We start from the raw sequence: 14472 nt of genomic DNA on the forward strand, positions 1-14472 counted from the left end.
CAACCCCAGTAGAATAGTTTATCTATTTACCTAATCGAAGCTTGTTGTTGTGTTCTATACAGATACATATTCCTCTCAAGTGATTCAACGTTATAAGTGCCATAGGGAGGGAACATGCATTCTGACAGACAGTCAATGGAACAATTCTTGCAATCACGAAAACAGAAGTTTTATTGGATTTTGTTAAAAGAGCACGTGGAATGCCAGCTTTCCAATCCTACTTTATTTATTTCTGAATCCCGAAATATGCGCGAACTGCGCAATTTTAAACCCGTTTTTTTGTTGTTGCAGCAGCATTAACAAGTTATCGCTCCCAAGACCAGAAAGAGGCACAGTGGGGGCTAAAGGACCAACCCCGGTCAATCTGTAGAGAGACTTGGGGTCATCGTCTCACCCTCAAAAGATAATTTATTTTAGAATGACTAAAATTGTGATGGACAGATAATATGTTTTGTTGAGCAAGAGAGGGGAAACCGGGTATAAGGGTTTGGGGGAAAATTGTGAGGGTTTAGTAGGGGTACAAGAATGGATGAAGCAACCCGTTACCCTAACATGTTAGCCTATATATAGGTTTGAATAAGGTAAAGTTTTTAAATCGCATTTGAGATCTGGCATAATGATGAGCCCAAGGTAAATGCAGATAGGCAACTTCTATAAGCTTTGAAGCCATTGTTTATATTTGCACTTTGCTGCATCAGTTGGGCTAAAGGTGATTATGAAAGCATACATAGGCATACCTGATAATATATGGACCGCGGCCATTATATCCTGTTGCATTTACAAATCATTTTACTGAGTGTGGGTTATTGGGCGTTAATTCCGGGAGGTAAATTTATTTTGGATGGTCTCAGCATAACTTAGTTTAATTCATTTAGTGAGATGGAATATATCCTTGAAAATACCGGAACTGAGTACTCAGCCCTTCTACATAATTCCCCACCCCCCTCCCCCGCACCCCTTCCCCCTTCAAACCCCCTCTAGCGCGACCTTTTCTCTCCACTGCTACCAATTTTTCCTAGAGGAAAAACACTGGTGGGACTGTTTATTAACCCTGACAACCCTTCATCTACTAGTAAAATGTTTATTAACCCCTCAACTACCCTCTCTTCGCCACACGTAATTATGTTGCATATCCTTCACTATGAGTTATTCTATTTATTAACCCTCCCTTCACTCAGTTATTCTATTTATTAACCTTCCCTTCGCTACTAGTTATGCTGTTTGTTGCCTCCCTTCACGGCTAGGTTGTGTTTTATTAACCCTCCTTCGTCTACTAGTAATTCTGTTTTTATTACACCCTCAACTACCCTCCCAACAAACAGGAATTATGTATGACTAACCCTCCCTTCACTACTAGTAATGATGTTTTATTAACCCTCCCTTTCACTACTAGTAAATGTTTAATAAGCCAAATCAGTTATAGAGTACACTCGTATCTCTGAAAGGAAACATTCTATTTTTAGAATTGAACTGAGAGAGACATGTTTAACTTGAGAGACACTAAATATTTTCTCTCCTGCTGTCTGGGCTCTATTCCAACCCTCTCCTCAGGTGTTCTGGATAGAGTGGCAGTAAAACTCTGTGTAGACTCAAAGAGACCTGGGAATCCACGACAAACCAATCCTCTAGGGTTACTCGACAATTCTTGCCACTGAAGTGTGAGTATGGATCTTACTATGGTGTCTAGAACTGCTACTGGGGGTTTTGCCATAAATGGACTATTAAAGTGGAGAGGTATGCGTTCCACCAGCGATCCTTATGAAATCACTTAAAATGATTATAGTTAAGAGGCCTTGGAGGCCTTACTAGTGCTGAGGAAATGACTGGTCCTGAGGTTTCAGCGGTGAGTTGGCGATGATTGGTTCTTTATTTGAGAAACCAGGAGGCATCATAGAACGAGCCTGTCTTGGTAGAGGTCAGAATTGTTGTGTCTCGGAGGTAAATCCAGCGGCGGCATAGACCACCGGCACGCGCCGAGTCATTTTTTAATGCGAAAACATTTTAGTCATTTAGCAGACGCTCTTATCCAGGAGCGACTTGCATTAGTGAGACGTTTTGCATCTGGCCCCGCGTGAGAAAAACAAAACCACAACCCTGGCGTTGAAAGTGCCATGCTCTACCAACTGAGCTACAGGGGACCTGTGTCTGAAGCGGTGAATCTGACACCTGTTAGTAACATTGTCTTCTGAGAAAGGCCTCCTCCATTGCTGACTCCAACTGATGAAAGCATACCACTCCCAGCTCAAGTCCTCTCTCACCTCACTCTGTTAGCATAATGCTCCAAGCACACACCTCATCCTGTTAGTATTACCGCCTCGCCCAAGCTCACTCTCATCCTGTTAGCATACCGCCTAGTTCACTACCTCATTCTGTTAGCATACCGCCCGCCTCAGGGCTAAGCTCCACTCTCAATCCTGACTACCAGATCCACTCCTCATCCTGTTAGATGACTACTTCTTGCTATAAGCTCCTCCCTCATCCTAAAGTAGGGATTACCGCCTATGATCAGCTCCTCATCCTATAAAGCTACGGCTAAGTTAGCTCCACTCCTCATCCTAGCATACTGTCTCGCTAGCTCCACTCCTCGTACTCCTCTTTGGTTCCTACTGTCTTTTTTTCTTCTGTCAGCTTTCTCTCTCGAATAGAAAGTTTTATTGTCAGGAGACCACATTTTGTAAGCACATCATCAGAACCCAATATTGTCAGAAAATCAGCAGTCGATTTGAACGAATAATTAGAGCCAAAGCAATGATGATTACTCTCTATCTCTCTCATTCTCACACACCCCTTCCCTCTCCCCTACTCTCCCTGTAGTGCTCTAAAGTGCATGCGTTTGTAGGAACCGGACCCTGATGCTGACCGCTCGTCCTTCCCTGGAGTGGGGAAGTCTCCGCCACTGGCTGGGTGACAATGCGGCTAACTGGAATGACATCAAATGGGCCATACCCGGTATGCTGGAGTTTGGCCTTGTTCGAGTCCCCACGGGAGGCTACCTCTAAGTGATATCTGATGGTTTGATACCGACATCTATTGATTTACAGGTTGGTTTTATTTATCCGTTGGTAGACTGAAAAGTGGTCTTCACTGGAGAAGCTTGTACTTCAGCCACACACATCTGAGAGACAGAGGCAGGGTTAGTGAGAAACACTTGCTGATGAGATATTGAGAATGGGGGTTGCCGTTTTGGCTCTGGCCTCCTGTCGACAGGACAGACAAGCAACAGAGAGTGGAAACGGGGTAAGAAACCAACAGGGAGTGTCAGGTAACAGCGCTCACACACCACACCCACTTCCTCCCATAGTTTTGGGAGTGTTAGGGTTCTCTGAACTGTCCGAGAGGTTTATCCAATTCTGTCCGAGAGGTCCAATTCTGGCTCGAGAGGTTCCAATTCTGTCCCGAGAGGTTTTTCTAATTCTGTCCAAGAGGCTTTTTTCTAATTCTGTCCGAGGTTTCAATTCTGTCCGAGAGGTTGGCCAATTCTTGATTTAAACAGCACACCAGACTTCACTACCTCTCTTTCACAAAACACACACACACACACACACACACACCACATCCCTGGCATAGGGAGACTGGGGATTTGGATCGAATGCCCTCCCCTTTGAGCACTCAAAGTGTATTCGAAGAACAGCAACACTCAAACACACACTGCTCTCAAAGGATGGGCCATTGATTAGGTATTTATTTGAGGCTTACCATAGCTATTACCTAAACAGAGACTGTATACATGTATTCTTCCAATTTGAATGTATTGAATTGTTTTAACAAACATGAATATCAGGCAAGATAAACAATACCATCGCAGCTGTATAGTTGAAAATCTAGTTTGCTCTATATCTGGGTGTTTTCTGAGTGTGTTTTGGGGAGTGTGTCTGTGTTTGTAATGTTCTGTCACTTGTGTGTTTGATTAGTGCTGATATTATGGGGTTTCTTTGAGAACTCGACAGAAGAGTTGTGTCGTTGGATGCAGGTGGGCGATTTCTATCCCTTCAGCCGAGACCTGACACCAGCCCAACATTACAAGGTACCTATTCCCTTTGTTCTGTTATGACACCGGTACAGTATGGAGTCAAAAAGTAAAAAATATGCAAATCGCAAGAATATATTCAACAACAAAAAAACAGAATATTTGTCAGTTCATGTTTTGGCCTTTTTCAAAACAAGTAAAGATTCAATGATTCAGTCTCCCTTTACATTGTGAATGGACTGCTCAACACTTAGATAGGATAACTAAGCAGGTGGTCTGTACTAGATGGAGTCCAGATGCTGCTGGAAGGTAAGAGGCTAGTGGGGGGCGCTTCTTCCCCTGGAGATCGCAATGCCCCAGGGCAGTGAAGGGACATTGCCCTAGCTTAAGGTGCCGTCTTTTGGATGGGACAAATAAAAATGCAGACTTCTGTGGTCACTAAAGATCCCCACGGCACCTATCATAAGAGTAGGGGTGTTAATCTGGCATATCATTACCATCATGATAAATTAATCATTTCCAGATTCCACATTGGTCTTCATCCCTCTGTATCCCTGTAACTCTTCCCTAGTTCATTGCTGTAAAGATAATATGTAACTGACCCCCTCGATTTGTCTTATGTAGAAAAATTTCGAAATTGTGTTTTTTACATTTGATAAAAGTAGAGACTCAGAGCTAGAAAATTGTATATCATGCACTAAACTTAAAGAACAATGACAATGTGATTCTGCTTTGAAACTTGTAACCAACTTTGAGAAAATGGCCTTGAATGTTTTGGTACACCTACTTGGAGAGCTCTTCTTTGTCTACACCATTCAGGGATCGTTCACACCTTCGTAAGCCTTAGCCTCCACCCATCTCTTTAAGGATTCACATGTGAGGCAATGTGGTAAACACACGCTATATCAAATCAAATCAAAGTTTATATTGTCATATGCACAGGATACAGAAGGTGTAAACGGGACAGTGAAGTGGTTACTTACATATTTTATACATATTTTATCTTATTAGAGGAGGAAGGAAGACCATCCTCCTCATTGAATTTCATTCTAATTGAAATTGTAAAACATTAAAAAAGTTATCATTTTTATATAAAAATGATACTAAATATAATCACGTCACCAAATAAAACACATTAAAATACACTATTTTGCAAAGAAGGTGCCTACAGTAGCCTCAACAGCACTCTGTAGGGTAGCACCATGGAATGTGCCAGAGACAGCTAGCTTCATCCTCCTCTGGATACATTGACTTCATTACAAAACCTAGGGAGGCTCATGGTTCTCACCCCCTTCCATGAACTGTACACAGTAGATTAACATCTTCCAAGGACGTCCTCCAGCCTATCAGAGCTCTTGCAACATAAACTGACATGTTGTCCACCAATTAAATAGGATCAGAGAATGAATCGAGTACTGAAAAGCATAAGCTACAGCTAGCTAGCACTGCAGTGTATAAAATGTGGTGAGTAGTTGACTCAAAGAGAGAGAAAGACAATAGTTGAACAGTTTTGAAGCAAATTAATTTTATTCCAAAAATAGGAAGAAGACAGAGGTAGAGCAAGAGAGAAGAGTTTGTAAATGTTTTTTCACTTTCAGTTTCACTTACTTAGAGGCTAGCAAATGCAGATAAGGGCGTTTAGCCTACTAAAACACCCTGCTCAAACAGGGACGCTAGTGCTAGCTGGCTATAACTTTCCACACAACACTGGAACTCTTCCAAGTCAAGGTAAGCTTTTTGGTATTACTAATTGATTGCCAACAGGGCCCGCGTGTAACTGCTTACTGTAACGATACCAACTGTGTTAACTAAAGTTACTGCATTATTGTAACTTGAAGGTTTCAACCGTTAGTAGTCTATTAGCTTTTATGCTGTTCTGCCGTTACTTGTATCTGATATGGTGACAACTTGTAGGCTGTTTGTAGAGGTTTGGCGGTTGTATCGTTTTTTTTTTTTTGCCTGGTCACATACAGCTGATTTGTTGTGCATTGTAAGTCCACAAGCCAAGGGAAGAGAAGGAATACAACGTGGCTGTTATAGAGAGTGAACTCGTGATGTCAGGGTGTATTCATTCACCAATTCTGTTGAAAAATGTTTCAGTAAATCAGGAAGCAAACGGAACAGAACGGGGATAAGACATACCGCTGAATTTGTCCAATTGAGTACTCTCGTTTGCAACTGTTGGACTAATGATTACACCTATATCAGCTAGATGCTTGGCAGAGTGTGTGCAAGGCAGTATTTAATGTCACTGTTTGTCACTTCAAATGTCTCTCGACCTGTGTACACCTCGTTGTAAACTTTCATTCATAGCCCTAGGTTGTAGCAACCTCATGAGGGGTATAGGGGAAAATTTGAGTATCATGTAATAGCCTAAAACTACTTCAAGCTGTAGCATTGAACTGGGTGAATGGAATATGAATGAGAGTCATCAGTGTGCTGTAATAGGAAATAAGGCCATGCTCATGAAAAAAAAAATATCATTCTCCTCATCTCATCTCTTTCTTAGCCACTGCCCAACACACTTGTCTAAATTGATGGGTTGCTATAACCACCCCCCAGCCACATCTACCTAAGTGGATCGGTCACTATTGTCTAGACATGTACAGTGGGGGAAACAAGTATTTAGTCAGCCACCAATTGTGCAAGTTCTCCCACTTAAAAAGATGAGAGAGGCCTGTAATTTTCATCATAGGTACACGTCAACTATGACAGACAAAATGAGGTAAAAAATCCAGAAAATCACATTGTAGGATTTTTAATGAATTTATTTGCAAATTATGGTTCAGGAAAATAAGTATTTGGTCAATAACAAAAGTTTCTCAATACTTTGTTATATACCATTTGTTGCAATGACATAGGTCAAACGTTTTCTGTAAGTCTTCACAAGGTTTTCACACACTGTTGCTGGTATTTTTGGCCCATTCCTCCATGCAGATCTCCTCTCTAGAGAGCAGTGATGTTTGGGGCTGTCGCTGGGCAACACAGACTTTCAACTCCCCTCCAAAGATTTTCTATGGGGGTTGAGATCTGGAGACTGGCTAGAGCCACTCCAGGACCTTGAAATGCTTCTTACGAAGCCACTCCTTCGTTCCGGGCGGTGTGTTTGGGATCGTTGTCATGCTGAAAGACCCAGCCACGTTTCATCTTCAATGCCCTTGCTGATGGAAGGAGGTTTTCACTCAAAATCTCCCGATACATGGCCCCATTCATTCTTTCCTTTACACGGATCAGTCGTCCTGGTCCCTTTGCAGAAAAACAGCCCCAAAGCATGACGTTTCCACTCCCATGCTTCACAGTAGGTATGGTGTTCTTTGGATGCAACTCAGCATTCTTGTCCTCCAAACCACGATCGAGTTGAGTTTTTACCAAAAGTTCTATTTTGGTTTCATCTGACCATATGACATTCCCCCAATCCTCTTCTGGATCATCCAAATGCACTCTTAGCAACTTCAGATGGGCCTGGACATGTACTGGCTTAAGCAGGGGGGACCACGTCTGGCACTGCAGGATTTGAGTCCCTGGCGGCGTAGTGTGTTACTGATGGTAGGCTTTGTGACTTTGGTCCCAGCTCTCTGCAGGTCATTCACTAGGTCCCCCCGTGTGGTTCTGGGATTTTTTGCTCACCGTTCTTGTGATCATTTTGACCGCCACGGGGTGAGATATTGCGTGGAGCCCCAGATCGAGGTAGATTATCAGTGGTCTTGTATGTCTTCCATTTCCTAATAATTGCTCCCACAGTTGATTTCTTCAAACCATGCTGCTCACCTATTGCAGATTCAGTCTTCCCAGCCTGGTGCAGGTCTCAATGTTGTTTCTGGTGTCCTTTGACAGCTCTTTGGTCTTGGCCATAGTGGAGTTTGGAGTGTGACTGTTTGAGGTTGTGGACAGGTGTATTTTATACTGATAACAAGTTCAAACAGGTGCCATTAATACAGGTAACGAGTGGAGGACAGAGGAGCCTCTTAAAGAAGAAGTTACAGGTCTGTGAGAGCCAGAAATCTTGCTTGTTTGTAGGTGACCAAATACTTATTTTCCACCATAATTTGCAAATAAATTCATTAAAAATCCTACAATGTGATATTCTGGATTTTTTTTCTCATTTTGTCTGTCATAGTTGACGTGTACCTATGATGAAAATTACAGGCCTCTCTCATCTTTTTAAGTGGGAGAACTTGCACAATTGGTGGCTGACTAAATCCTTTTTTCCCCACTGTATACATGTTCATGAAATACAATAGATGGCCTTAATCACCCCCAGACACACCTGGCTAATTTGATGGGTCATGTAATAATCTGGCTGAAGTTGGGTCTTTTGTTTAGACATGTAACTAGCTAGGTAGCTAGCTAGCTAGCTAAGCAATGAACCAGCATATCCCAACTTATACTACTACCAATATATACATTGTCATAGCTGTATTATGAATCTGCAGGTAGCTAAAGCTAACAAACTAGGTTCAATGTTAGCTAGAAATGCAAATGGATTTCTGATTAGAATAATATTACTACACAGACCATACATGTAACGTTAGCTAGCGAGCCAGAAAGCTACCGTTTGCTAGCTAAATAACAGTACGCTTTAACTTGCAAGATTTTTTTGGGTGGGGAAATGTATATCTGAAAACGTAGCTAGACTCTTACCCGTATACATGGATGAATGCTTCACAGCAGACTGGAACCATTTAACTCAGTTTTGTTTGTAGCTACTTCTTGTTTGGCCAGCGTTATGTCAAGTCACTCCAGTTCCACACTGACCGTGGCGTGTGCAGGAAAAGTAGCCCATCGCTTTTTCCAACTGATCTGTCGATAGCACCTGCTAAATTCAGGGCATCAATGTTGTTGAGAAAAGTAGCAAATCTTTCAACATTGGTTTTATAAAATATGGAGAGAGAGTTGGGAGAAATAGCGAGCGGGAGAGAGGAGGGAGAGAGAGAGAGAGAAGAGAGAGAGAGATAGAGAGAGAGAGATGCCTTCTGCTGGCAGACAGGATATGTTGATGACACTAAATGAGATGGATAATGTTTGACCTTTTGCGTTGCCTAATCACTTCTCTCATCAGAAGGCCAAACAGGCCAAAGTCCTCGACTCACACACACACTCCACACACACACACTCTCACACACACACACACTCTCACACACACACACACTCTCACACACACACACACTCTCACACACACACACACTCTCACACACACACACACACTCAGGACATAAAGGATTAGCCCTTCAGCAGCTAATCATCCACTCCACAATTATGTTTTTTTAAATGTTTCCTTTCTCTGTCTCTGTCTCTGTTGTCTCTCTGGCCTGGTTTCTTTATGTGTTCTCTCTCTCTTCAACTGGAAGTCACCTCTTTCTCCCTCTCTGCTCTTTCTATTCACTCACCTGTTGAGTGTGTTGTTGTTGATTGCTAAGTGTCATCATGGTGGTGATAAATCCCTCCCTCCCCCTTCCTCCTTTCCCTCTCTCCCTCCCTTCTCTCCACCCCTCCCTCTCTCCCTCCCTTCTCTCCACCCCTCCCCTCTCCCTTCCTTCTCTTCTCTCCTCCCCTCCCCTCTCTCCCTCCCTTCTCTCCACCCCTCCCCTCTATCCCTCCCTTCTCTCCTCCCTCCCTCTCTCCCTCCCTTCTCTCCTCCCCTCCCCTCTCTCCCTCCCTTCTCTCCTTCCCTCCCCTCTCTCCCTCCCTTCTCTCCTCCCTCCCCTCTCTCCTCCCTTCTCTCCTCCCTCCCTCTCTCCCTCCCTTCTCCTCCTCCCCTCTCTCCCTCCCTACTCTCCCTCCATCCTTCCTTCCTCCCTCCAGCCCCAGGACCCGGCAGTGTTTGGTGCTGACTCACTGCTGTTGAATACCTCTAAACATTACCTGAATATCCGGTACACCCTGCTGCCCTACCTCTACACCCTCTTCTACAAGGCTCACACTACAGGGGACACCGTGGTCCGGCCCGACATGCACGAGTAAGTGACGTTACTTCCTGTTGATCGGGTAGCAGTTCCTCCCAGGCTCAGATCTAGGAATACCACCATCTTCATCAAGTCCATAAGGAACAACACTGACCCAGCTGATCATAGTGTAGAGGCAACTTTTGTTGTTGTAAACAAAGCATTGATGTTACAAAAACAAGCATTGATCAGTCCGCATCAATACCCCCTGTCCGTCTTCCAGGTTCTACTCTGACAGTAACACCTGGACAGTGGACCGCCAGTTCCTCTGGGGAAACACCTGCTCATCACACCTGTACTGGATCCTGTGAGTACATGTACTTGAGCAGGCTCGTGAACTAGGCTTTAGCTCAGTTCGATACTACGACACACACACACTACTTCACATTTCATTTGATTTATCTAAAAAACTATTGGCTGGATAAACCCCTTGAGAGGAGATATCTCTCTCTTAACACACACAGACAGACACACACACACACACTAGTTGACCTCCGTTGGGACAAGCAAATGGGATTTACTTTTCTTCCTCCCTCTCCTCCCTTTCTCTCTCTTCTCTTTCATTTCCCCCTATTTTCCCTCCGCTCTAATGAGAGCACTGACCTCATTACAGGCAGATTAGAAGTACAGTTACATTGTGTATGTATGTATGTGTGTGTGTGTGTGTGTGTGTGTGTGTGTGTGTGTGTGTGTGCTTGCACGCAATAGTGTTTGTGTGCGCGCAGAAGAGTTTGTGTGTACGCATTTGTGTATATGAGTGTGTGTGCGTCTGTGTTTGTGTGTGTGCGTATGTCAGTGTATATTTGCATGAGTGTGTGTGTGTGTGTGTGTGTGTGTGTGTGTGTGTCTGGTGTGTGCGAGTGCAGATAGATTCGGTCATGTTAAAGTGGCTAGCTGATTAATGAGCAATTTAGCATGGCCTCTGGCGAATTAGAGACAAGCAGAGTGGGGCTCTAGTCTGAATATAATAACTGTAATCAGAGTGTAATTGTGAAAAGTTTGCTATGCTAGCAGAGAGAAAGAAGAAGATGTTGAGGCTGTCACCCCCGAGCTTGACTTCTCCTTGGGGATGCAGAGAGGATGTCATCCCAAAAATTAAATCAAACGTTATGTAATAATTCAGACATATGTAATAAGTTGTTTATTGACATCAATACATAAATTATGTGAAAGAGCGTGTTCTTTGTTGGTTCTTATAGATTCTGGATAATGTTTATTACTTCGTCAATCTACTGCTTTACATCCTACCCTCTCTCTATCTTCCTCCATTACATATCCACCCTCTCCTCCCCTGCCCTCTCTATCTTCCTCCATTACATATCCACCCTCTCCGCCCCTACCCTCTCTCTATCTTCCTCCATTATATATCCACCCTCTCCTCCCTGCCCTCTCTCTATCTTCCTCCATTATATATCCACCCTCTCCTCCCTGCCCTCTCTCTATCTTCCTCCATTATATATCCACCCTCTCCTCCCTACCCTCTCTCTATCTTCCTCCATTATATATCCACCCTCTCCTCCCTACCCTCTCTCTCTATCTTCCTCCATTATATATCCACCCTCTCTGTCCTACCCTCTCTCTATCTTCCTCCATTATATATCAACCCTCTCTACCCTACAGCTTTACAGCATACCCTCTCTATATCTTCCTCCATTATATATCCACCCTCTCCTCCCTGCCCTCTCTCTATCTTCCTCCATTATATATCCACCCTCTCCTCCCTACCCTCTCTCTATCTTCCTCCATTATATATCCACCCTCTCCTCCCTGCCATCTCTCTATCTTCCTCCATTATATATCCACCCTCTCCAGCCTACCCTCTCTCTATCTTCCTCCATTATATATCCACCATCTCTACCCTACAGCTTTACAGCATACCCTCTCTATATCTTCCTCCATTATATATCCACCCTCTCCTCCCTGCCCTCTCTCTATCATCCTCCATTATATATCCACCCTCTCCTCCCTACCCTCTCTCATCTTCCTCCATTATATATCCACCCTCTCCTCCCTGCCCTCTCTCTATCTTCCTCCATTATATATCCACCCTCTCCACCCTACCCTCTCTCTATCTTCCTCCATTATACATCCACCCTCTCTACCCTACCCTCTCTCTATCTTCCTCCATTATATATCCACCTCTACCCTACAGCTTTACAGCATACCCTCTCTCTATCTTCCTCCATTATATCCACCCTCTCCTCCCTACCCTCTCTCTATCTTCCTCCATTATATATCCACCCTCTCTACCCTACCCTCTCTCTATCTTCCTCCATTATATATCCACCCTCTCTACCCTACAGCTTTACAGCATACCCTCTCTCTATCTTCCTCCATCATACACGTTCCAACCTCTCTACCCTACTGCTTTACAGCATACCCTCTCTCTATCTTCCTCCATTATATATCCACCCTCTCTACCCTACCTCTCACTATCTTCCTCCGTTATATATCTACCTTCTCTACCCTACTGCTTTACAGCATACCCTCTCTCTGTCTTCCTCCATTATATATCCACCCTCTCTACCCTACTGCTTTACAGCATACCCTCTCTCTGTCTTCCTCCATTATATATCCACCCTCTCCTCCCTACCCTCTCTCTATCTTCCTCCATTATATATCCACCCTCTCTGCCCTACCCTCTCTCTGTCTTCCTCCATTATATATCCACCCTCTCTACCCTACCCTCTCACTATCTTCCTCCGTTATATATCTACCTTCTCTACCATACCCTCTCTCTATCTTCCTCCATTATATATCCACCCTCTCTCCCTACCCTCTCTCTATCTTCCTCCATTACATATCCACCCTCTCCTCCCTGCCCTCTATCTATCTTCCTCCATTATATATCCACCCTCTCCTCCCTACCCTCTCTCTATCTTCCTCCATTATATATCCACCCTCTCCCTCCCTGCCCTCATCTATCTTCCTCCATTGTATATCCACCCTCTCTACCCTACCTCTCTCTATCTTCCTCCATTATATATCCACCCTCTCCACCCTACCCTCTCCCTATCGTCCTCCATTATATATTCACCCTCTCTACCCTACCCTCTATCTTTCTGCATTATATATCCACCCTCTCTACCCTACCCTGTCTCAATCTTCCCTTCATTATATATCCACCATCTCTACCCTACTGCTTTACAGCCTACCTTTTTTCTCTCTCTCTCTCTCTCTCTCTCTCTCTCTCTCTCTCTCTCTGTCTCTCTCTCCCTCCTCCTCCTCTCTCTCTCTCTCTCCCACCCTCTCTCTCTTCCTCTCTAACTTACAGTCCATCCTCTCTCCTCTCCTTCTCTCTGTCCTAATGATGTCTAGGGTCTAAGTGTAAGATCACAGTGGATCTCTTAACCTTGATCTCTCCGGCAAGCGTGGAAAGACTGGGGAGGTCTACAAGGCGCCTTGATAGACTGGGGAGATATAGCTCTGTCCCCCCATCCCCATACCTCTTCTCACTCTCCCTCTCCTCGTTTCTCGTTCCAGCGCTCTCCTCTTTTTTTTCACATCCCTTCTTCAAAAGCAGCCTCCTCTCATCTTCATTCTCTTAATCAAGCACACTCTCAAACCTCTGTAAACTCATCTCCCTTTCTCTCTTTCTCTCTCTCTCTCTCTCTCTCTCTCTCTCTCTCTCTCTCTCTCTCTCTCTCTCTCTCTCTCTCTCTCTCTCTCTCTCTCTCTCTCTCTCTCTCTTTTTTTCTCTCTGTCTCCTCTCTCATTCTCCCTCTTTTCGTGTCTCTCTATCTTTCTGCATTATATATCCACCCTCTCTCTCTACCCTCTTTTTCTATCTTTCTGCATTATATATCCACCCCTCTCTCCCTACCCTCTCTCTTTCTGCATTATATATCCACCCTCTCTTCCTTTTGCTCTCTCATAATATTTAGTGGTATCACTCTAACCTGAGACCAATGTGCCCTTATGAGTGTTGAGCCCAGGTTCAGATCTTCCCTCTGGTCAACATGCCTCATCACTCCAAATGAGGATAGAGCTCTCTGTCCCTTTCAATTACTGTTAGGATTAATGCTAGCGTTAGCAGTTCCTCTACATTAGTCAAGCTGCTGACTGATGCTAGCTATGAATGAGTCAGACAGCAGTAAGCGATGTGCAGATCGCAGCTATCATTCACCTGGATCATGTCTGAGGGTTTTCACTGGTGGGAGAAGATGGTGATTTCCTGGAATATGAGAAAAATTACAATTCTGTGTTACTCAATTCAGCATTATAATGACCATGGAAGTCTTCTTCTTCTTCTTCTTCTTCTTCTTCTTCTTCTTCTTCTTCTTCTTCTTCTTCTTCTTCTTCTTCTTCTTCTTCTTCTTCTTCTTCTTCTTCTTCTTCTTCTTCTTCTTCTTCTTCTTCTTCTTCTTCTTCTTCTTCTTCTTCTACACTTGCCCCCCCCCGCCCCCCTTACACAATACACATGTATATTTCTGACTATAAATTGTACCTTTCTGTATTATACTGATGCTAAAATGTTTATTCTATTCTACTGCCATTTACTTTATGTTTGTTTTCTTATTTTTTACTATTTATTTTTGTTGTTGCATTGTCGAAAAGGAACCT

At 43.8% G+C, this 14472-nt stretch overlaps 1 pseudogene; it reads left to right on the top strand.

Annotated features, from left to right (window-relative positions):
• The first annotated feature begins 3168 nt into the window (after positions 1–3168).
• LOC123489601 overlaps positions 3169–14472 on the top strand; it is a 47161-nt pseudogene continuing 35857 nt past the window's right edge.

Source organism: Coregonus clupeaformis, unplaced genomic scaffold (assembly GCF_020615455.1).
Source record: "Coregonus clupeaformis isolate EN_2021a unplaced genomic scaffold, ASM2061545v1 scaf3049, whole genome shotgun sequence".
In the NCBI taxonomy this organism is placed as follows: Eukaryota; Metazoa; Chordata; class Actinopteri; order Salmoniformes; family Salmonidae; genus Coregonus; species Coregonus clupeaformis.